We start from the raw sequence: 23,727 nt of genomic DNA on the forward strand, positions 1-23,727 counted from the left end.
CACAATTTAATAGGATAACTCTGGCTGTTCTCTAGAATGATAAGTAGAGAAGAAGTAGGAAGATGAGTTAGAAGGCTATTGCTGGATTTGTAAGACTAGGGTGATAATGAGTGCCTTGGGAAATAGATGAAGATAGAACAGTGGGTTGGATGAGATGTATGGAGAAACTGGATAAATGATGGATCTGTTCCCGAGATATGGGTGGTGGTTGAAGAGCAACGGGGAGAGGAGTGGCAGGAAATCAAGGCTGCTATTTGAGACAAGTAAATTTTGAGATGCCTATAACTCGTTCACACGCTGGGGCAAGCAGGCAACCATATCTACAAACCTAGGTCAAAGCTTATGAATAGGGATCATCAGTATAGAATGCTATGTTAAACCTCATGATTTGCTGAGTATAGAGATATAAACAAAACAAAACAAAAAGGGTGAGAGGAGAGCAAGATAACACTCAAATATTAAGAGGTCAGGATAGGAGGAGCCATCAAAAGAGACTGAAAGGTAGGCTCCTGAGATGAGAAGTGAAGTAGGATGAAGACTGAAAAGACCCTTAGATCTGGAAACATCAAAGTCATTGGTGACCTTGACAAAAGCCATTTATTTCAGTGGCATGGAAGAGGTAAAACGCCTGATCATAATTGGTTGAGGACAGAGCATGGGGGAGGAAGTTGAGATAGATAATGCAGAAGTTTTAAGAACATTGTTTTATCCATACAGAAGAAAGAGAATTGGTATGATAGCTGAGAAGAATGGTTAAGAAGGATTTTTTTTAAGGATTGGTGATACTGCAGCTATTTGGTGTTTGTATGCAGATGGGAATGATTAGCACACTAGGGGAAATAGCTGCTGTGTGTGTAGTTAGGAGTTTAGGGGTGGAGGTGAGGAGGTAATGTTGATTTCAGAAACCAGGTCCTTACCTAAAGGAGAGGAAATGGAAAATTAATCTGATGTGAAACTGAAGGCATTGCCCTTAAATATGAGAAGTGAAAGATGGGCCTTGAAACAGGACAGAAGACAGAGAATATGAGTGTTGATATGGGTAAGTTAGTCCATCTGCAGCAGGAAGGGGTATAGTTCACTTCTAATGGAATCGTTTTATTCTAATAAAATTCTAATCATTTTATTCTAATGGAATCGTAGTTATTCACACAATAAAGAAAGTTGCTAAGGGTCCACAAAACATTTTTTTTAAACTTAACATTTCAAAATTTGTCTTTGGAGATACACTTTCCCTTATCACTTTATTGCTCCACTGGAGTTAACAGAATTAATTGCCTACCTTACAGAAAAAATAAAACAAAACAAAAAATCCAGAAAAGGTGGAAAAAAAGAAAGAAAGGAAAAGAAGAAAAGGCAGTATTTAACCCTCTTTTTAGAAGATACACATCATACAGTTACACATGATGACAATGTTGGTATGTGTCAGCTCTCAATTCATTCCCAGGAAAGACAGCAGCTCCTTGTGTTTACCAAGGGCTAAAGTTTCCAAGCAACTTCACATACAGTTTTATTTGACTGAACAGGATTGCTAGAGGTAGGCAGGGAGAGGAAGATGTGTTACAGTTTGTTAGAGAGAATAAAAAAGATAGCCTGGGACTTTCTCTGCTTTGTTGTTTCACATCCCTGGGAAGCCTTTGGCGGCAATTTTTCAATGAATAGCGTACAGAGAGAGCAAAATGCAGTCGGAAAGTTTTCAACCAGACATACCTTGTTGAGGTGCAAGAAGGTGGGCTCGTCCGGGATTTGAACCCGGGACCTCTCGCACCCTAAGCGAGAATCATACCCCTAGACCAACGAGCCATAGTGTAAGCGCTTCTTAGTTTTGCCTCAAGACTCATTGAAATCAATAGGCATTTTCTGACGAACTAGGTGCTTGCCTTCTATCGGAAGGAATGCATGCTTATTTGCGCAGAAGTAAACCACAAGCCGCAAGAGTCATTGAGATTGGCAGCTTCTAGTAGCATATGTGAACCCGCCTAGCCCAGCTCCCGAAGCGGCGCCGAAGACATACAGATGTGCCGAGAGATGGCCACGTTGGTGCCTCGTTGTCCGGCCCCCGCTTACTTTCTGATGTGGGAATTCTGTAGGCAGGGGGAAAAAAGCGAATAGGCCCCAGCGAGATTTGAACTCGCGACCCCTGGTTTACAAGACCAGTGCTCTAACCCCTGAGCTATGGAGCCCACGCCTGCATGCTGTTTCTCTGTCTTTCACCTTATAGATTTGTATTGTGCCTCTTAGCGAGTCAATTCCAGGTCATTTCTCTACAACATGAGAACATTTTTGTGTACTGTAAACCTCTCGAAAAGATTCTGCTTTAAGCAGAGTCACTACCAGGTTGTCTTCCCATTCCTCACCTTGATACTCTGTTGAGACGTTGCCTACTGTGCCTCTGGGGTGCATGGAAATGGTGCAGATAAAAGAATTTCAGATCTTTGGGTACAAGGGAGACCTCCCGCTACACCTCCCCGAAGGTTTCTATGGAGGGTTTCTGATGGACAAGGAAATTGTACTGCACTCCTTCCGCTTAATATGGTGGTAAAATCCAGGGACGGAAGTGAGAAGAGATTTTCCACGTTTTTTTCCTTTCTGAATCTGGAGCCCCAAACCTCTAAACCTGCCTTTCTGGAGCTAGTCCCTCTCTCTCAAAGGTCCAGGGGTAGAAGCAAACAGGAAAAAGGGGTATTGAGGAAGAAGAGTTTAAGCCTTCCCTAAAGACACACACAGATTTTCACAGATTTCACATAGTTGGTATGAAAATAATACAACTTTTTAGAAAAGATTGTTTTTAATTTTTAGGAGCCTTGTTTATATAAGCTGGTGAACAGAAACTAAACATTTATTTAACTAAGAAAAACCTCGTACCCATTTAAATAAGCTGTAGATAAGAACATTGAGAAAAAAGCACTGATTCATGCAACCCCAAGAAGTGAACCGACTCTACTTAGGAAGATTTAGACCCTCTGACCACAGGTCTGCTCTTACACTCACAATTTTTTAGTGTTTTCATGTCCAAGATCACAAAATTTGTAAGGAATCTGTAAGGTTATTATGATTCATTGTCTCCTTTAATTTTCATTATTTAAATGTAAAACATGATGCTGTTGGCTTTACACATTTTCAAGGAAGAAAAGTGCTCTGTTTACATAGGCAAAGGAAGACATTTGTGGCAGATACTCTTGGATTAGGGATGAGTCAGGAAGAGGCCTCACAATGTGGTCCTAAGGTGAGATGAATACTATCTTCTGTAGCCTGACAAGGGCTGCTCCTTCCAAAACTCCTGGATGTTTAACCCTCAGTCTCCTGCTCCAAAGGAGCTACAAGGCTTTGTTTTAACTGACGGAATTAAGAATTGAGTCTCTATACTCTATTTGCCTACACAAGACACTTCATTGGAGAAAACCTCTAACGTGATCTCTTTGTTTTTTAATATCAGGGAACACAAGTAGGTTTACCTTTTTTCTAGAGCAGAAAAAACAAATTAAAATACACTTTTCGTCATAGATGACGTATGATTGTTGGCATGTGTAGACATAGAGTATTTAGTACAGTGGTTAGAAAGAACCTAAATCACTTATTCAACTCTGCCAGGTCTCAAAGTCCCTGTTTTGGAAACAGGTGTTTATTATTATCATCATAGTTAGTATTCTCTGCATTATTATTATTTTCAGAGAGGCTGGCCATAGGCAACATTACTAAGCAGTGCAAACTGTCTCTCAAGCGGCCTTCTCCTCTCTTTGCTTGTCTTTCTCTGATGGTATTCTTGCCTCCTCACCTCCTCTTAGAATCTGTCCCCTCATCCTCACCCTGTCACAATTTAGCAAGCTCACTTCTATTCCTTACATGAATTGATTTCTTCTTTTCTAACTACAGACTGTTAAACATTTCAGAATAATTTAAAATATTCAAAGAAGTATGCCAAGGAGAGAAGCCAGGGGACAACCGTGAATCTGATGTTTTTCATTTCTCCTAGACAGAGCCTGGCTTTGCGGAGAGGTTTCTCACTCCTTTATCAGTACAAATAAATCTTTGACCAATGGACCCCATCCGCATTCAGCCTACCTCTTACCATCAAAGGTTGTTCCAGGACCTTATGTTATATTTTCATTCTTCCAGCCCCTTAGTCCACAATTCACCTGAGTTGGCCTGTCTGACTCTAGGAAATTCTAAGAGCCCCTTCTGCTAGTTTATTAAACTTAGAGAGCAACATCAAACATGGTTGTGCTCCACTGTGTTCCGGCCTATCCTGAGCACTTCTGCTGAGCACCTTGACTCCTAGTTGTAATCTTAGCAATATTTTTAATTGCTTTTTTTTTTTTTTTTTTTTTTTAGACAGAGTCTGGCTCTGTTGCCAGGCTGGTACAGTGGCACGATCTCGGCTCACTGCAACCTCTGACTCCCTGGTTCAAGCGATTCTCTTGCCTCAGCCTCCTGAATAGCTGGGATTAGAGGCATACCCCCATGCTCAGCTAATTTATTTTTTGTATTTTTAGTAGAGACGGGGTTTCACTATGTCGGCCATGATGGTCTCGATCTCTTGACCTCGTGATTTGCCCACCTTGGCCTCCCAAAGTGTAGGGATTACAGACGTGAGCCACTCACCGGTCCCAGCCTCCCCTCAAGTTTTCATTTGGAAAAACTTTAATTCTAGTATGTAATAAATGAACAGCTAAGTGAGACCAAGCAAAGGTTATTGTTTTTCTCTAGAGGATAGTTTTTCTTTAGTACTTACTCACCTTCTTATATAGGCTTTGGTAGGGGTCCTGTGGCAGCACCCACAGGTCTGAATCAGGGTGGGGGTGTTTGGTCCTTGCAAGCCTCACCGGATTAATTCCTGTCTACCTTGCTGTGAATAACACAACTCCCAAAGTAACAGAATTTCACAAACAACTTAGGAGGCCCATAGGCGTCAAAGATACTAGCTTCAGAAATGTCCCTGATAGGTGCAGTCTCTACTACGTTTTGAATGATGGACTTCTTAATAGCCTTGCCTTTGGGTGGGCATCGGGCATAGTTCATGCAGCAAATATGCCGTGGCCCTTTTTGGCATGACCATTGTTAGTTCTTTTCTTTGTCATCTTGGAAGTGAGGATCAGAAGGAGCATCACTTGTGACTTGGCAGAGACTCAAAGGCAGGCAGAGGAGTGGGAAAACTTTATAGTGGACAATGGGAAGGCTTCAAGTGTGCCCTGACTGGAGGCTGTGGCATGGGGAAGCGGTGTGCAGGCCAACTAGAAGCGGAGCATCCCATGTGATTGGTTAGGGATGCATATTTGGCCTTCTGTGGTTCATCCTAACATAGAAACAGAAACAAGTAATAGGAAAGGCTTTAATTCCCAACCTTTTGGGTCTGGATTTTACAGAGATTATTTGGCTTCCTGGGCTGGATGCTTAGAGATAGTGGTCTGACTTCCTAGTGGTTTGGATGAAAGATAATTGGCTGTCTTCCTGGGCTGGTCACTGTGGGTTGACTTCCTGCAATGGCCGTTGTAGGTTTCTACTGGTCAGAGTTCTATTTTTAGGTATGTTCTGGCCCCTGTCTGTTTGTATAGTTATACCCTAGGCAAAAGTTTAAGAAACAGTACAATAAAACCTGTATATTCTTTACCTAGAACACCAATTATTGGTAACATTTGCTTCCCCCTTACCTCCCCATCCCCCCGTTTACATATACTATCCAAGAGCAGAATATTAGTACCATATCCCACCTAAGAAAATTTATAATTCCTTATATTCTAATAAACATACAGTCCATATTCAAATTTCCCCAGTTATCCCCTTCCTATTAAAATAATTTAAATTCTAACAATGTTTCTCACTGCATTTAGTTGTAACATCTATCTGGTATTCTTTAATCTAGAAAATTCCCCTCCTCTTAGACTTTCTTTTCTCATGGCAATTGTCCTATAGGAAGTCTCACATTCTGAATGTGATTATTTCCTCATATAAGATTCAGTTTAATATTTACTTATTTCCTCATGATTAGATTTAGCTTAAATATTTTTGTCAAGAACACTACTACTAATTTTCCAGGATAGCTTTTTTAGGGTCTAGGTAGGACTGAATTTCTAGCAACCCAAGCAGGAAAAATGAAGTCTAATGAGTGTTACTTATTTACATTAGAGTGCACTATTTCAAGGAGCTTCTGTTCAGAAAAGGAGACTTTAATGCCATCCTTTGGGACAGACTTTGTAATTTTCAGCTTCATCGGCTCTAGAGTATTTTTAAAGGTCAGGAATTCACATCCCAGAAGAGTAGGCACAATTACCAGGACCCCAACAATTATTCACTATGACAACATCCAGGAACACCTATGGGCAGGCATACTGGTTTCTGAGATACATAGGTTGTATATCTCAGATATCAAGGAACGTGGCTTTGTAAAGCTTTAGACACACACAGACACACACACACGCAGACAGACAGACACACACACACACACACACACACACACTTGCCTTGATTTCTACTTTCTCAAAGTTATTTTCTTCAGATTTCCACAGACATCTTACCTTCTGGAAACTGAGGCTACACTCACTCTGGTGATTATCAGTTATTACTTGTATTGCTATCTAACTGTAGTGTGTGTGTCTCTGTGTGTTCGTTCATTCCTCTAGGTTTTTGTTGTGTGTATTGTAAAAGGTGGAGAAGATATTTCTTTTATTCAAATTCAGGTTCCCAGTGAGAGAGGATAATAACCTTGTTTGTCTTCAGCCCCTCCCCAAACCTGATCAAATGGTGAGCACAGATTTATTTGGTGGATGTGAAGTGAGCAAGATTCTATTTCCAAGTCCCAAAAGGCCTCCTGTCAGATGCACCCCACTGACCTGCCCCAAATGTTTAAACACATTATAAACACTGCTGTGTGTTCACTGAGAAACTGACCATGTTTTGAGCACTTGGTACATTGTAAAATTAAATGGGACTAGGAAAAGGGACTAGGAAAAGCAGTAAAGGGAAATCAAAGAAGAAATTAAGTTGCACATCAGACATGATCTTTTTAAACCCAAAGCACCAAGACTATTACAATATTTGTGGGGACGGAGTAGGGGAAGGAGGACAATGATCCTAGCTCTGATAGAGATCCATCCTATTGGCCTGAGAACCCCTGTATGTGCTATAATATGTTGCCTAAAATTAAATGCTACATTTAAATTAAATAATATTTGTGATGACTGCATCAGATAGTCAATGCTTTCAGCATTTACTGAACCCCACTTACATACTTAGCTCTGCTATGGTTTCATGTGGTTGACCATCAGAGTAATGCAAAGTACTGTGATGTACTTAGAAGTTTTCTAAAGTAAATGCTCAAAGAAATAGAGGGGATGGCTCTTTATCAGAACTACAGAAGAAGAATGAACAGAAATAAAGAATGCCTCATATCCTTCCCTTTTCCATTCCTGTTGATCATACCATAGTTCAAAGTTTGCATTTCTTTTCACCTGAAGCTTGAGGAAGTGATTGATTCCATTGAATTGCTCCATAAAGTCCCTCTTGTCCCATCTCTCCAATGAAGTTCAGTGAAAAGTGTAAAGACAAATACACAGTGGAAATAAGAGGCTTAAATCTCCCTGCTGAATACAAAGAAAAAAATGTAATCTTCTCTTTTTTGTTTGAGTACTTACTTTAGAAAATGTCTAAATACATGTCAATGTGATAACCATATGAAACCATAGCAGAGCTAAGTATGTAAGTGCGGTTCAGTAAATGCTGAAAGCACTGACTATCTGATGCAGTCATCACAAATATTATTTAATTTAAACATAGCATTTAATTCTAAGCAAGATTTTATAGCACATAGAGGGATCCTCAGGCCAGTAGAGAGATGGCTCTCTATTGGAGCTAGGAATAGAGCTTTACATTGCATTGCAGTGCATGTCTTCTGCTGCAGACTGATCCAGAAAGATTCTGATGAAAACATTCAGATGATCTAAATAAGATAGAACATTTGATACAGAAGTTGGTACATAGAATATTTCTCAAAATTTACTGCATACTTTTGGGGAGTTTGTTAAGATTCTGATTCAGTAGGCCTGCGATTCTGCATTTCTAATCTGCTACCAAAGAGGCTGATGCTGTTGGCCCCCAGTTACACTTTGCATATTAAGGCCTTAAAGTCAATCTCTTGCTTGCCTCTAAATTTTCATCATCTGGACTATTAACAAGACAGTTAATAGTTAATTCAGGGTTAATTCAAGGTTAAACTCACCGACAATATCATAGAATGCTGGAGCCTAGAATACCAGTATTCTGTGCTGAAGACGGAAAGAATAGACATATGCCACCAGACGAATTCATGGCATGTATTTGTATCAGGCATCTTTCCGAAAGAGTGGTTATTCATTTGCTTTAGATGCTGGGCAATTAAGTATGCAGCAAAGTTGGCATTCCACTAAGAAAGCTGAGACACTTGGCTTATGGGTCTCAGGGCGCTTCCTGTTTGAGCTGTGCAATCCAACTTGTGATCCACTTCTTGAAAGGAAGAAACCAAGGCTCCTCCCTCCCCTGAAGGATCCAGTGAGCACACGACAGGAAACACGTGCTCAAGCAACTTTCGAGATTGAATAGGAGAAGCCATGCCCATTGTTAGCATAGGAACTTTGTCCAGAAACAGGAGAGTGTGGTACTTTCTCTCTTGAAAAGAAAGTTCTTGGACACCTGTCAGTTTGAGGAATTTGAACCTGCAACATTCCATAATCAAAAAGAGCTCTGCTGTGATGACTAGGTTCTTTCCTGTTGACTGGTTCCTTTTATTGCCTGATCTGACACTAAAAAAAATCAAGATGGGCTCAGGTCACTTCCATCACATGAGAATCTTCATATTTAAAAAATAAAAAAAGTCAACATATAAACTATGGATTATTTAAATAAATATTATAATTATTGTCTTTTTTTTTTTTTTTTTTTGAGATGGAGTCTGTTGCCCAGGCTGGAGTGCAACTGCACGATCTTGGCTCACTGCAACCTCCACCTCCCAGGTTCAAGCAATTCTCTTGCCTCAGCCTCCTGAGTAGCTAGGATTACAGGCAGTGCCACTATGGCTGACAAATTTTTGTATTTTTAGTAGAGATGGGGTTTCACTATGTTGTCTAGGCTGTTCTCAAAATCTTGACCTCAAGACCATCTGCCTGCCTCAGTCTCCCAAAATGCTGGGATTACAGACGTGACCCACCATGCTTGGTCAAATGAGTCCTGTCTTTGTACATTTTGCATTGCTGTAATAGAATACCTGAGGCTGAGTAAGTTAGAAAGAAAGAGGTTTATTTTGCTCACAGTTCTGCAGGCTGGAAATTAAGAGAAGCATGTTACCAGCATCAGTAAGGCTTCTGGTGAGGGCCACTATACTGGGTCAAAACATGGCAGAGAAGGTCAAAGGGGAAGCAGACATGTGCAAAGAGAAACAAAACCAAACCAAACCAAGGGGCATCTTGGCTGTATAAGAACCCATCCTCCCACTCTCCCAGGGAACTAGTCCATGCCCAAAGGAAGTAATCCAGTCTCACCAGAACCAGGACTCACACACTACAGAGAGAAGGGGACCAAGGCATTCATAAGGAATTTACTACTGTGATCCAAACACCTCCCACCATGCCCCATCTCCCAACACTGCCACATTGGAAATCAAATTGCGCCGGGAGTTTTACTGGGTACAAATTAACCATATCCAAAACATAGCAGGTCTGTTCATCAAACTAGCACTTAAATACAAAGAGACATAAGTGTGCCTGTAAAATCTCCTCTGGAGATCTCATCAAAAGTTCCAATATGAGGCCCACTCATGAGCCCTAAGTCTCTTGTTTGCTTGCTCAATACTAGGCATAATAGTTCAACAGGTATTTAAAATATTTGTTCTCTCCCCTCCCGTTCACCCTCCACAGCTCTTTCAAGTCACAAAGAGCCCCAGGCTCTTTTTTTTCCTTTCAAGCTGATGCTTCCCAAACCTACACATTGAGACGGTAGCACAGGATTCCTAGGATTCCCTCCAACTTCAGTCTTTCTACTTCTGACCCTGGCAAAGACATGCATGGACTGATGGAGGCAGTAAACTCACATTCCTTTTTTTTCTAAGGTTTCCTCCAAAGCGTCCAAACACAATGTGAAGTTTCTTAGAAGTCATGCATTCAGCCAAAGGGGCTGGCGATGGGTATTTTAATCTCTCCGTCTTAAGTGATGCCTAGGAGGCCGTATCTTTGACCATCTGGCTGGATTCAAAACCTACTAGATGCTGCCCGTTGGCCTTGGGTGCTCATCTCCTCCTTCTAGGGAGAAAGAGACCTGGTCAGGGCCAACGGTGGGTACCCCCAACCTCCAACTCACAGTCAACCTACACTCGGCCTCCCAAAGTGCTGGGATTACAGGCGTGAGCCACGGCGCCCAGCCTTAGGCCGGTTTTCAAGGTGAAGGCTCCCAGCTTTTGTCCATTCAGTATGATGCTGGCTGTGGGTTTGTCACACACAGCTTTTATTCTTTTGAGGCACGTTCCTTCAAAACCTGCATTATTGAGAGTTTTTAACATGAAGGAATGTTGAATTTTACAGAAGGCCTTTTCTGCATCTACTGAGATAGTCAGTCGAGTGTTGTACCGTTTCTTTCTAAAGGAGCAGAGAAGCTCCCAGCACTTTGGGAGGCCGAGTGTAGATTGCCTGTGAGTTGGAGGTTTGGGAGGCGGGTGCTGGCGCCAGAGGGCGACGAGGCGCGAGGAGGGGGTGTAACACGGGGTGAGTTTGGGAGGCACCGCGGGGAGCCGTGGCTAGAGTGGGTAGGGGCGCGGGAGGAGAGCCGTCTCCGACCTCCGAACGTCCGGGCCTTTCCTCTGCCGCCACCGCTTCCCTGCCTGGGTTCTACTTTTATCCGGTGTTCCCTGAGCCCTATTTTATTTCTTTATTTATTTTTCTTTATTTTATTTTATTTTTGGTGCCGTGCCTGAGCCCTATTTTTAAAACTGCTTTCTAAGAACTTCCTTTCGGCTCGCCTCCCCCAGCTCCTGGCCTCGGTTACCATGAACTCGCAGGATCCTCGCTCTCGCGAAGGCCGGGGGAAGAACGCTTTGTTCCTCTCTATTCACCTTCAGCCCGACCCTGTGGGCCACCAGGGCTTGGGGGAGACCTCAGAGGCCTAGGGCCAGGAGAGGCGACAGAAGGTTGTGGGGTTTTTGGTGATCAATATGGGGGACAGAAGGAGCACTTAAAATTAGATACCTTTAATTAGACTCTTAGGAGAATTTCTGGATCCACAGACCAAGAAAACGGCCAAGTGGAAACAGCAAAGAATCTAAATAATACATAATCCAGGGCTCTGCGCCGAGTGGGACTGTTGGCATATCAGTGATTCCCACTTTGGGTGCGGGAGAGAGACCCCAAGAATCACCTCTGAAACTGTTTTCTAGCTTCTCTGCTCCTTTAGAAAGAAAAGGTACAACACTCGACTATTTCAGTAGATGCAGAAAAGGCTTTCTGTAAAATTCAACATTCCTTCATGTTAAAAACTCTCAATAATGTAGGTTTTGAGGGAACATACCTCAAAATAATAAAAGTTGTGTATGACAAACCCACAGCCAACATCATACTGAATGGACAAAAGCTGGGAGCCTTCCCCTTGAAAACCAGCATAAGGCCGGGCGCAGCGGCTCACGCCTGTAATTCCAGCACTTTGGGAGGCAGAGGCGGGTGGATCATGAGGTCAGGAGTTCAAGACAACCCTGACCAAGATGGTGAAGCCCCATTTCTACTAAAAATTCAAAAATTAGCCGGGCGTGATGGCGGGTGCCTGTAATCCCAGCTACTCGGAGGCTGAGGCAGAGAATTGCTTGAATCCGGGAGGCAGAGGTTGCAGTGAGCCAAGATTGCACCACTGCACTCCAGCATGGGCAACAGAGCAAGACTCTGTCTCAAAAAAAAAAAAAAGAGAGAGAGAGAGAAGGAAAAGAAGAAGCTGATAAGCAACTTCAGCAAAGCCTCAGGATACAAAATAAATGTACAAAAACCGCTAGCATTCCTATACACCAACAACAGGTAAATAGAGAGCCAAATTAAGAATGAACTCCCATTCACTATTGCTTCAAAGAGAATAAAATACCTAGGAATACAGCTAACAAAGGAAGTGAAGGACCTCTTCAAGGAGAACTACAAACTGCTCAAGGAAATCAGAAAGGACAGAAACAAAGAGAGAAAAACAGTCCATACTCATGGATAGGAATAATCAACATCATGAGAATAGCCATACTGCCTAGAGAGCGACAGAGAGAGAGAGAGAGAGAGAGAGAGAGAGAGAGAGAGAGAGAGAGGAGGAAGAAGGAGGAGGAGGAGGAAGAGGAGGGAGGGAGGAAGGGAGGGAGGGAAGGAAAAGAAAGAAATTAGAAAGAGGCCTGGTGCAGTAGCTCACGCCTGTAATCCCAGCACTTTGGAAAGCCAAGGCGGGAGGATCACGAGGTCAAGAGATCGAAACGGTCCAGGCCAGCATGGTAAAACCCCGTCTCTACTAAAGAATACAAAAAATTAGCTGGGCGCCTGTACTCCCAGCTACTACGGAGGCTGAGGCAAGAGAATTGCTTGAACCGGGGAGGCGGAGGTTGCAGTGAGCCGGGACTGCACTCCAGCCTGGCGCCTGGTGACAGAGTGAGACTCTGTCTCAAAAAAAGAAAAGAAGAAAAAAGAAGAAAGAAAGAAAGAAAGAAAGAAAGAGAGAGAGCCGGGCACAGTGGCTCAAGCCTGTAATCCCAGCACTTTGGGAGGCCGAGGCGAGTGGATCACGAGGTCAAGAGATCGAGACCATCCTGGTCAACATGGTGAAACCCCGTCTCAACTAAAAATAAAAAAATTAGCTGGGAATGGTGGCACGTGCCTGTAATCCCAGCTACTCAGGAGGCTGAGGCGGGAGAATTGCCTGAACCCAGGAGGCGGAGTTTGCGGTGAGCCGAGATTGTGCCATTGCACTCCAGCCTGGGTAACAAGAGCGAAACTCCGGCTCAAAAAAAAAAAAAAAGAAGAAGAAGAAAGAAAGAAAGAGAGAGAAATAAAAAGAAAACAGAATGAGCAGCTCCAGGGGTACAGGGAAGCCTGGGAATCACCCTTTCTGTGCTGGGGATGCCCTTAGAATGTGACCTCCCTCTGGAGGTCGCTTCGGTTCCTATAAAAGCGAGACGGTTTAGGTGCTACTGCTGTGGGCATGGACGTCAGTCTACCTGAGCGTGCAGAGCGGCCTTCTTCCTTAATTACTGACCAGGAAGCCCGGCAATTACGCCCAACCTCGCTATGCTCAAACTGCGGGAGGAAGCGACCAAGGAGTTTGCTTTGAACGCGGTGACAGGCGTAAGCAGGTCTCTGAAGGAGAGGGCGCCTAATAAGTGACCTGAGCTTTGATCCCATGACACTCTAAGCACTATTTGTACCCATACGACAACGCTCCAACAGAAAGGAGTTCTTATTCTTCAGTCTTCTCGAATAACTTGCAAATCACCAGTAAGATTTTTAAAGTTTCCGTGTTTTTATTGCCTAGGTTAAAGAAAAGATAAAGGTCTTCCAAAGACATTCACGCTAATAATCGTTGATTATCTGCTAGCCCACTTCCCAGGGCAAGTGAGAATGCAGTAATTCCTCCTCTCCTCAGGTTTGCTCAGATTCCTAAGGATGGATAAAAATGCTGTCATGAGCTCTGCTTCCGCGAAGAAAAGCCAGAATTTTGCACTTGTACGCTGGTGCAAAATGCTGAGAGAATGAAGAATGTAGTTACAAAGGTTAGTGCCCAGGGTGGTAGTGTGGCCGAGCGGTCTAAGGCGCTGGATTTAGGCTCCAGTCTCTTCGGGGACGTGGGTTCGAATCCCACCACTGCCAATGGTATGTTTTAGCACACCAAGGATTCTGAAGTACTAACAGATTGTAATGACTAAGGGTTTAATTTAAATCCTCTTTCTCCAGGCGTACGCAGCATCAGTTCCTCCGTGAGTTCGTGATTCAAATCGCCTTGACTTCCAGCTGAAAATTCTTTCCGTTAGGCAGGTCTCCTGCGGTTTCCTATGCATACTTGCTCGTTGTATTCACTTTCTGGACGCCGGCTTTTGCACCAATTGGGTTCCGGCAATCAGGAAAGCTTTCGGTTCTCTTCTAAAATACACGCTCATATTGAGTCATTGTCATTTTCTAGTTTAAGCATAAAGTGGCCGGGAAGTTCTACCAGAAACTGTCACAATGGTCCTATCAGCCCGCGGCCGGCGCTGCTTTAGGAGTTGCAGCTCTGTGCTTGCGAGATATCCCGCCCAGACCCTATTTTGGTTCTAATTGCATTACTTTTGTAATTGAACACGGTGAATGGATGAATGAATGATTGCAGAAAGCAAAAACTCAGCAGCCGGGCGCGGTGGCTGAAGCCTGTAATCTCAGCACGTTCGGAGGCCAAGGAGGGCGGATAACGAGGTCAGGATATCAAGACCATCCTGGCCAACATAGTGAAACCCCGTCTCTACAAAAAAAAAAAAAAAAAAAAAAAATAGCCGGGCGTGGCGGTGCGCACCTGTAGTCCCAGCTACTCCGGAGGCTGAGGCAGGGGAATCGCTTGAACCCAGGAAGCAGAGATTACAGTGAGCCAGGATCACCACTGCACTCCAGCCCGGTGACAGAGCAAGACTCCGTCTAATAAATAAATAAATAATCGCAGCAAGGTTCATGCTCTCATTCAGGCATCATAACCTCATGGGGAATGGGGAGAAGACAAGTTTAACCGTTATTTTGATTTTGACTTTGTAGATGGGTTTGTGATTCAAAAACGCTTCAAAGCAGATTCCTGACTGACTCCATTCATTGGGCCTAGGGGGCATTTGTGAATGTTGTGGGTTTAGCCACCCTCCTGCCCCTTCCCAGTCAATCAGGTTAAGGTGGTGGCAACTGTTCAGGTTTCTGAACTACCTAGCTACAATGCTGGGGTAGAAACTAACCCACTGTGGAAAACAGGAGGGGTACACTCAGTACCTATTTAGTGGCATCATCTCAGAATCGTTGTCCCACTGCGTTTTTCAGCCACTACAGCCCATCACCTACAGACATACTCATGGATTTGGCCAGGCAGCTGCCTCAAGGAGAGATTTCACTGCCATGTCATGAGGAATGAATGAAAGAAACTGAGCAGAGAACTGCGACTCAGGCAAGAACCAAGTGCCATGCCACTTTTAAAAGACAGAGTCTCATTCTGTCACCCAGACTGGAGTGCAGTGGTGAGATCACTACTCATTGCAGCCTCAACCTCCTGCACTCAAGCGATCCTCCCACCTGTCTCCCAAGGAGCTAGGATCACAGTTCTGCACTATCACTCCCACGCCCAGCTGTTTGTTTGTGTAGAGCCTAGGATATCAGAGGGGAGAAGGGAGGAGGAGAAGATAGTGGTCTCCCTATGTCTCACAGGCTGATCTCCAACTCCTGAGCTCCCAGACTCAGCCCCATGCCACTTCCTGACTCTGCCCTCAACTCCCATCCCCTGAGACAGAGTCTCACTCTGTCACCCAGGCTGGAGTGCAGTGGCATGATCTTGGCTGCAACCTCTGCCTACTGGGTTGGGGCAATTCTCCTGCCTCAGCCTCCCAAGTAGCTGGAATTACAGGAGTGTGCCACCATGCTGGGCTAATTTTTGTATTTTTCATAGACAGGGTTTCACTATATTGGCCAGGCTGGCCTTGAAACCCTGACCTCAGGTGATCCACACACCTCGGCTTCCCAGAGTGCTGAGATTACAGGTGTGAGCCACTGCGTCAGGTCTGCCCTCCTTTTTATATTGTCCTGCCTCCTCAATCAAAATCTTTTTCCATGCACTTCCAAACATCTTCCATATCATGTTGATGACTCCTCCAGATCAGTTTTCTCCCTTTTCACCCACCTATAACCAAGAAATATTTTGGGCCCCCAAGATCTTCACAACAGAAGACTTTTGTTTTGCTTTGTTCGAAATCGAGACACAAGGCATGTTTTGCTCTCAGTGCTTAGTCAGGGGAAATATCTCTGTATCTTTGGATAAATTGGACCTTCCTGGCACTTTTATATAAAATTCCCTGTTTGCATAATTTCCATATCATTGTCCTTCCTTTTTCCACAAGGCAATTTTTCTGTCTTCCAATTCTGTTTTATGAAAATAAATCAAATGTAAAAGCTGCTGGAAACCCCACCACCACCACCACTGCCACAACACTCTAATAAGCCTCCAGAGAGATGTGACTGTGATCTGAGTCACATATGGTTACAACTGCTGTTCTCAAATTATAGATTCACTTTCTCATTTTTCTTATTCTGCGTGTATGATGACTAGAGAGAATTAAACAACATCAGGAACAAAAACCTACAGCCTTCTTAATTAATGCCCCTAGTTATAGATGAATTTCCTTTGAGTTGTCTGGCTTTGTTTGCTTAGACCAGATAACAGAAAACCCATGATTATTATGCCCTCTGCAAAAAATGTTAAATGTACCCTTTCCAAAAAGAAACACTGCCTAAAACCAATCAAATGGCTGTAACTATGTGCCAACCTTGTATGAATAATGTTGTTTGAATAATGTAATCCTGCTAAAAACTCCTCTGCCTCTGCCTATATAAACGAACCCTCAACTTTCCTACTTCGGAATGCTGACTCGATTGCTTCGGAGTTGGTGTTTCTGGGTGGCCCATCCTCACACTTTAGGCTTTAGTAAACTCTCTTTAAATTAGATTCTGACCCTTTTGATTATTTCAGGCTTACAGTTTGTCTTCCCTTCTTCCTGAAATTGAATCACGTGCTTTATCTTGAGACTGAGTTAATTTTTGTTTTTCTGTTCATCTCCCTCTAGTGACTCCCAGAAACCTGATCTATCTAGCTTGATGTTCTCAGCTGCCTAGAGGCCATCATCTCCACTCAAATGAAGTGAACTGAAACTTCCTCCATTCCTTTTTCCACTCCTCCTCAGTCAGGCCAGCATTTTCCACATTCCAGCATTCTCTGCATCTACCAAGGACACTAGCATTACCCAGACTTTCAAGAGCACAACCTTGGAAGTGTTTTTGTTTGTGTTGTTGTACTGTTTTCACTTAGTTTCACTTTGTCTTAGTTTCAGTGAATTCCCTCTCCTGTTGATGGAAGAATGCTGACTTGCTTCTATCTCCATGACTCATGCCACTCACCATCCCTGCTTTTTTCTGCCTCCATCACCTCTGCCACCACCAAAATGATCCTGAACCCCTATCCTTCCTTCTGTCCCCTCCTCTTGTTCCTCTTGATAGTCCCAGCCACTCCACTAGCTCTACTCTACCCTCCTCCCACATCCCCTACCTGTACTCCTCTCCTGCACTCTAACTGGCACTTTCCCCAACACACACACATACCTGAAAGCTCCCTTACTCACTTAAGCATGCATCAATATTTCTGTCAAATTCTGGCTCAGAATTCAACTTCAAGAAGCTCTCTTCAGTTAGTCCCTCCTCATCATTCTGATCACTCCTTTTCATTGTCCTGAATGTGCTCCTATATTGTTTTGTAAATGTTTATGGCAGTATCAACATATCAACACAGCATTATCTATTTTGTTATTTCAACTAAACTGTGAATTACTTAAGTCACCAAGTTTTAAAAAATTAATAGATTTTATATCCAAGAGCAGTTTTAAATTTACAGCAAAATCGAGTAGAAAGTACAGTGAGTTCTTACATTCTGCCCTCTGTCCCCACAGCCTCCCTCATCAAGGATATCCTGCACCAATATGGTACATTTGTTACATCTAACATTGATACACCATTATTAAACAAAGTCTGTAGTTTAAATCAAGATTCACTCTTGGTGCTGTACATTCTATGAGTTTGAACAAATGCATCATAATCATGACATGTATACACTATTATAACACCATACAGAGTAGTTTCACTGCCCTAAAAATCTTCTGTGCTTCACATGTTCATCCCTCTCACCTAACCCCTGGAAACCACTGATGCTTTTACTGTCTACAATGTTTTGCCTTTTCCAGAATGTCATATAATTGAAATCATACAGTATATGGGCATTTCAGATTGACTTCTTTCACTTAGTAATATGCATTTAAATTTACTTCCATGTCTTTGTATGTCTTGATAATATATTTATTCAAATGGCTGGTTAATATTTCATTGTCTGGATATACCACAATTTACCTATTCACCTGTCGAAGGATATCTTTATTGCGTCCAGGTTTTGGCAATTATACATAAAGCTGCTATAAACATTAATGTGAAGGGTACTGTGTGGACATACATTTTCAAGTCATTGGGCTAGCACCTAAGAGTGTGATTGCTGGATTGTATGAGAAACATATATTTAGTTTCGTAAGAAACTACAAAAATTGTCTACCATAATGGCACCAGGTATTTTAAAACTTCATTTTATAAAGTAAAAAACTGTTTTTTTAATGTAGTGTATACACGTGGCACATTTGAAAAATACGTAAAAGTCTAAAGAGCATCAATCGCCCACAGGTAAACAGAATTCGGCACATATCCTTTTTCATTTTTGAATAATAAATTTCTAAAAGTAGAAATAGAATACTTGATTAAATACAATATCTTTTTAGAATTTTTGATATAATGCCCAACTGTCCTCCAGAAAGCAAAGACATTCTACAAGAATGTTCTTGTCAGTATTAGATATTAATGAATAGTTTCTAATTTGATTTCTTATTAAGGAAGGAATATTTTACGGAAAATGCTGCTCTTTTGCTTATTCTCAGTATTGTGTGTTTAGATCCTTTTGAGGGGCAGTCCTTTCTGAAGTATTTCTCCTTAAAGCCTGAATTGTCTAGTATGAATTATTCACAATACTGAAAAAGTGTAGGGATGGGGGTGAGGTTGAGGGATGTTACCCATTATTCACTCAGTGTAAACTACTTTTACTGATTAGGTGATGCATTCAAATCTAAAAAGAACATCATTAATTCACACCTCATGAGTAAACAGAATCACATCTGCAGGATCACAGAGGATGCATAAAATTAAGGTTCATGGTCAGCAAAATGTTCTTTTGTTGCCTGAAAATAGAATTCAAATTAGTGCTTCACAGTCTTTGGGTTAGGAGGATACACTAATAAAACCTTGTGCTGTTTGAATAGACCGAAGCACAAAAATATGCCACTACTTCTTCGAGGCGGAATCGAACCACCGACCTAAGGATAACAGTAGCTACAAACCTCTACAGTCCTCTGCTCTACCAGCTGAGCTATCAAAGGGACCGTATGACAACTCTTAGCGTAGATTTCTGTGCATTGATTAGCCGCTGACTTCTTTGTATTTGGTCTCAAATTAGAGTTCAAGAAGTTTCCAGACTGAGTCCCGAGAACAGCCTTGAGGCAGCAGAAAGTGATTTCTGAGTCCGAGGTGGCGAGAATGGAAACAGAGCTGAAGCCACCGGCTTGGGGTGAATCTGCGTAGCTTCTGAGCTAGGCTGCCCTCAGAATACTCTGCGATCCAGTTTTCGCCACAGGAGCGCAGGAAAGGACTGCCAAGCAGACTACAAGTGGAGGAGAGCGCAGGATTCCAGGGGTCATGGCTATTAGCAGGCTAATTAGATCTCTTCCACAAACACGGAGGTATGGACCAACTCTAGCATTTTTCTCCCAGAGATGTGAGCAATCTAGTTTCTTCCTTGCTTATTGTAAGCTACAAACACCTATTTTCCCGGTATCGTTCATAGGACCCCGACGGGGGACTTTTTCGACTCAAATCCAAGATCTAGAAAGATCGTAAAGTACTTCCTTTCTTCACTAGTCTGTTTCAACCTTGGAAAAGGTAAAATGCTCCTTACCGGTGGAAGGTAAAAGCTCCTGTTGCGTGGGGAAAGAGAAAAACTCCCATGTTGAAGGCCCCAGCGAGATTTGAACTCATGACCACTGGCTTACAAGACCAGTGCGCTAACCCCTGAGCTACGGAGCCAACACCGAGAACGAATTTAACAATGGATCAATTATGCAGATAAAAATCGTAGGTAACTGGTATTTATGGTTAGGTAAATTTTAAGAGATTAAAGGAATTTTTCAAATACGTGCCTCTTATTTATAAGAAAAAAACATTTTCTTGACCAGGCCCGGACTGGAGTGCAAGTCACTGTAAGGGGAAAATGGGGAATAGCAACATTATTTAATAAAAAGTAATGATTATTTATTTGAACTTTTAAATTCCTGATTATTTGCTTCTTTGGAGATAGTTGCATTATTATCTTTTAAAGATTGGCTCTGTTTTTATTAAGATACTTAAAGGTATATGTTTCGATAGAAAAGTGGCTTATGTTCTTTAAAAGAGATGAATTTTCAGTTTGCTTATTCACCAAAAACAAGCAAATCATAAAAGACATGAGCATTTAATATATGTTGTTATCTTAACAACGCAGACTCCACGGTACCTGCTCCCCAGCTTCAGGCTTGACAAGTCCCAAAGCTCGAGTCACGCCAGGGTCAGGGTGCATTTCATTATAGAAGAGAATGCAAGACTGATCAGAGCCATTCTCCCTAACACGCTTGGATTCTTAGTCCAGGTCTCTTAGTCTGAGATTGGGGCTGTTTTTAAAAGGGTGGCAGCTGTCTTCAAGCACAGGACGGTAGTACCCCTCGGACCTTCAGAGTTTGGAGGTGGAGACAGTGAGGGCCCCAAGGCTTCCAGATCTCCCCCAGACTGTCAGCGGAGTCAGGCTCGGTCACAGATTCCTCTGTTACCTGAAGCAGAGGCGGTCCATCCCTAGAAGGGGTCCATCCCTTTCCTTGGTCCTTTAATGCTCGTCTTCCTACCAACTGGGAGTCCATCGGTGGCTCCTTCTCTTTGGGCTTCTGGGCTTTTCTAAGCCCCAACTTGAAATTCAGAAAGAATACAAGTGGCATCGTCGCGTGGGAAGGTTGGGGAGGAAGAGCTTCTCCTCTCTTCTCTCCTTTGCTGTCAACCTCCTAGGAGGCTCAGTCATTCACTGGACAGCTCTTGACCGGGTGTCTCCCACAGGCTGGGAGCGAGCTCGGCTCAGAGTAAGCAACGAGGTCAAGGCAGACACTGCTCCGTCCGGGGGAGGTTAGGGTGAGAGCCCGGGAGCTTCGTTTCCCAAGCAGAAGAGGCTGCAGAGTAAGGACAGCCCCCTCCCCTTCCACCCACCCACCACCTTTTGAGTGCTAGAGAAGTGGGCTTCTGTAAAAGAGAGTGTGGGCAAAGAGCAACTTTTCCCTGACGGCACCTCCTGGGCACCCTTGAAAGATGCATTAAATCTAAACCTATAGTACATAGGTAATCAAGTAAACCTGAAAGGAAGTGGCAAAAACACACACGTGGAGTGTTGGGTCCTGTAGGCGAGAGGTCTGAGGTTTAGAATTCAGCCTCTTTGGGAGCGTTGGTTCGACCTTTCCCCTGCCACTCCCACAAGTGGCATTCAGCTCTTGGTGAGTGAAATCGGTCGTTCTTGTTTTTCCTGGGTCCTCCAACTACAGGCCACCTGAGACGGTTCTGGTTCCTTTGAGTACCCAGACATTTTCGGTCCATTGACGGACTCACAGCTCGGCCCGGATCCTGGAATGAATGTTTCTAAGAAACGCTGGGGCCCGGGTCCTTTTGAACCCGCATGTTGACTTTCCCAGGATCTGGAGAAAATCACTGGACAGGTAAAGAATCAAAACTGTTCAAGTGTGCTACAAGTAAAAAATAAATGAAGAATGGGAGAGAAAAACACCTCTCCAATTGTGGCTCGTTGGTCTAGTGGTATGATTCTCGCTTTGGGTGCGAGAGGTCCCGGGTTCAAATCCCGGACGAGCCCTTTCATCTTTCTCTCTTTAAAACCAATAGTTAACAAATAATGCAATCACCGCCAAGCTTAGATCCATCTAGCTTGAAAGCCTCTTGTCGACCTGTTGGGGATGAGATTGTTAAACGAATTTGTCGTTTTTGCTGAAAGAGTCAAAAACAACGAAGATACTACCAAGGCCCAAGGTCTTCATCACAGACCGGGACTCCCAGACCGGCTCTGACGGGCTTTTTTGTAAGGAGAGTGTTCGGGTAGTTCTTACCCAGTATTTTGTGTGGAACAAACTAGTGCACTTCTCACCAGGTAACTTCGTATGGAAAAGATTGCTACCTGAAGACGTGTTGGGGTCACAATGTCCCGATGGAACCCGCTTTCTGAGTCCCTGACTGCGCAGTGACCTAGCCGCGGGATGGAGTCTAGCGCCTGCCCCGGCTTTGGCGCCTGCTCCGCAGTGAGCCCTTGCGCTCTTGGTTGTTGTCGTGAGACTGCCTATCCCACAGTTGCACGTGCTGTTGCATAGTTCAAATGCAATGTCGCAGCCCTGGGAACCTGAGGAAGACACAGACATCCATTTTGTTTAAGGAAGAGAATTGAATTATTTCCGGGTGTTGTTTTCGAAAACATAGTATAACGGGAATAGCTGTTTTTGCCACTTCCGGCAAGAATCCATCATATCCTTTAGAGCTCTTTGATTCACCGGAAAAATCAACAGGCAGTACTGTTTGGTGTCTACCTATAATCTTTGAGTGTGGTTCGATTCCAGAGTGTAGAAGTTGCCCTCACTATTAACTACTGGGATGACGGTTGCTTCAAACTTTTCTTTCTAAACTGCTTGCTTAGAAAGGAATCTTCAGAGGTCTGCCTCAGGTGGTCTGCCCGCCTTGGCCTCCAAAGTGCTTGGATTACAGGCATGAGCCACCATGCCCAGCCCTAATTTCTGTATTTTTAGTAGAGACATAGTTTTGCCACAATGGCCAGGCTGGTCTTAAACTCCTGGCCTCAAGTGATTTCACCCACCTCAGCCTCCCAAAGTGCTGGGCTCCATGCTCGGCCTTGTCATTTTTTAAAATAATATTTTAAAGTGCAGACATTCTCATTATCATGCTCCTTTCCATCATCATCGTGGACATCACCAAAAGACTGAATTCTGGAACTACTAATGAATTCCAAGGTCATCAAGTCCACCCTTCTTCTCCTTCAGGCTAAATTTCTTGATTCTAGATTATACCTAATAATAATAATAATGCATATTATTATTATTGATACATCATGATCAATATCATCAGCACTTCCAACCTGTGAGTCTTAACCTAAGGGTCCATAGTCACATAGGGAATCTAAGAATAGGTTTCAGAAAATTTACAAGCCTGCTAGGTATCTGAATTTTATGTGCTTGAACATATATGCATTTGTCTGGGAAGAGGAACCACAACTTTAATTCAACATTTAAATCCATGTGTGCCCTCACCTCAAAAGTTAAAAACTGATTAAAAGTCTAAGTAGAGCCTTCCAACTGCTTAGGCAAATCAAGAATTTTAAGAAAAACTTTCTTATAGACATAAAAAGAAATAAAAATAGATTATCCATATATTTTATATACTTTTTAGAAAAAAACTACATATACTACTAGATGAAAAAGAGGTTAAGAAAATTTAATAAAGGGACTTAATTACTTCTTTTATTATTATTATTATCTTATTGTTTTTTTTAAAAGATGGGGTTTCACCATATTGGTCAGGCTGGTCTTGAATTCCTGACCTCAGGTGATCCGCCCACCTCAGCCTCCCAAAGTGCTGGGGTTACAGGCGTGAGCCACCGCGCCTGGCTTTAATTACTTCTCTATGATAATTCCAGGTTCCCTTGGAAAAGCAGATCAATGAGAGATTTCATGAATAATGACATTTACTGTATTGTTCTAGTGTGTACTTTATTACAATGATAAAGACCTCTCCACCCGTTTTGTCATTGGATGATGCTTCTTTCATTTGT

At 43.0% G+C, this 23,727-nt stretch overlaps 6 non-coding genes across 6 annotated transcripts; 2 read left to right on the plus strand and 4 right to left on the minus strand.

The window, feature by feature from the left end:
• Positions 1-1,728: 1,728 nt before the first annotated feature.
• TRNAP-AGG (transfer RNA proline (anticodon AGG)) lies at positions 1,729-1,800 on the minus strand. The gene has a single exon. It is a non-coding gene; the product is annotated as a tRNA-Pro (tRNA).
• A 307-nt stretch (positions 1,801-2,107) lies between these two features.
• Positions 2,108-2,180, minus strand: TRNAT-UGU (transfer RNA threonine (anticodon UGU)). The gene has a single exon. It is a non-coding gene; the product is annotated as a tRNA-Thr (tRNA).
• Positions 2,181-13,747: 11,567 nt separating this feature from the next.
• On the plus strand, positions 13,748-13,829 carry TRNAL-UAG (transfer RNA leucine (anticodon UAG)). Its single transcript has one exon. It is a non-coding gene; the product is annotated as a tRNA-Leu (tRNA).
• A 5,275-nt stretch (positions 13,830-19,104) lies between these two features.
• TRNAY-GUA (transfer RNA tyrosine (anticodon GUA)) lies at positions 19,105-19,195 on the minus strand. The gene is given in 2 exon segments: positions 19,105-19,140; positions 19,159-19,195. It is a non-coding gene; the product is annotated as a tRNA-Tyr (tRNA).
• A 630-nt stretch (positions 19,196-19,825) lies between these two features.
• On the minus strand, positions 19,826-19,898 carry TRNAT-UGU (transfer RNA threonine (anticodon UGU)). The gene has a single exon. It is a non-coding gene; the product is annotated as a tRNA-Thr (tRNA).
• A 1,780-nt stretch (positions 19,899-21,678) lies between these two features.
• Positions 21,679-21,750, plus strand: TRNAP-UGG (transfer RNA proline (anticodon UGG)). Its single transcript has one exon. It is a non-coding gene; the product is annotated as a tRNA-Pro (tRNA).
• The last annotated feature ends 1,977 nt before the right edge of the window (positions 21,751-23,727 follow it).

This window comes from Callithrix jacchus, chromosome 8 (genome assembly GCF_049354715.1).
Source record: "Callithrix jacchus isolate 240 chromosome 8, calJac240_pri, whole genome shotgun sequence".
Lineage (NCBI taxonomy): Eukaryota > Metazoa > Chordata > Mammalia > Primates > Cebidae > Callithrix > Callithrix jacchus.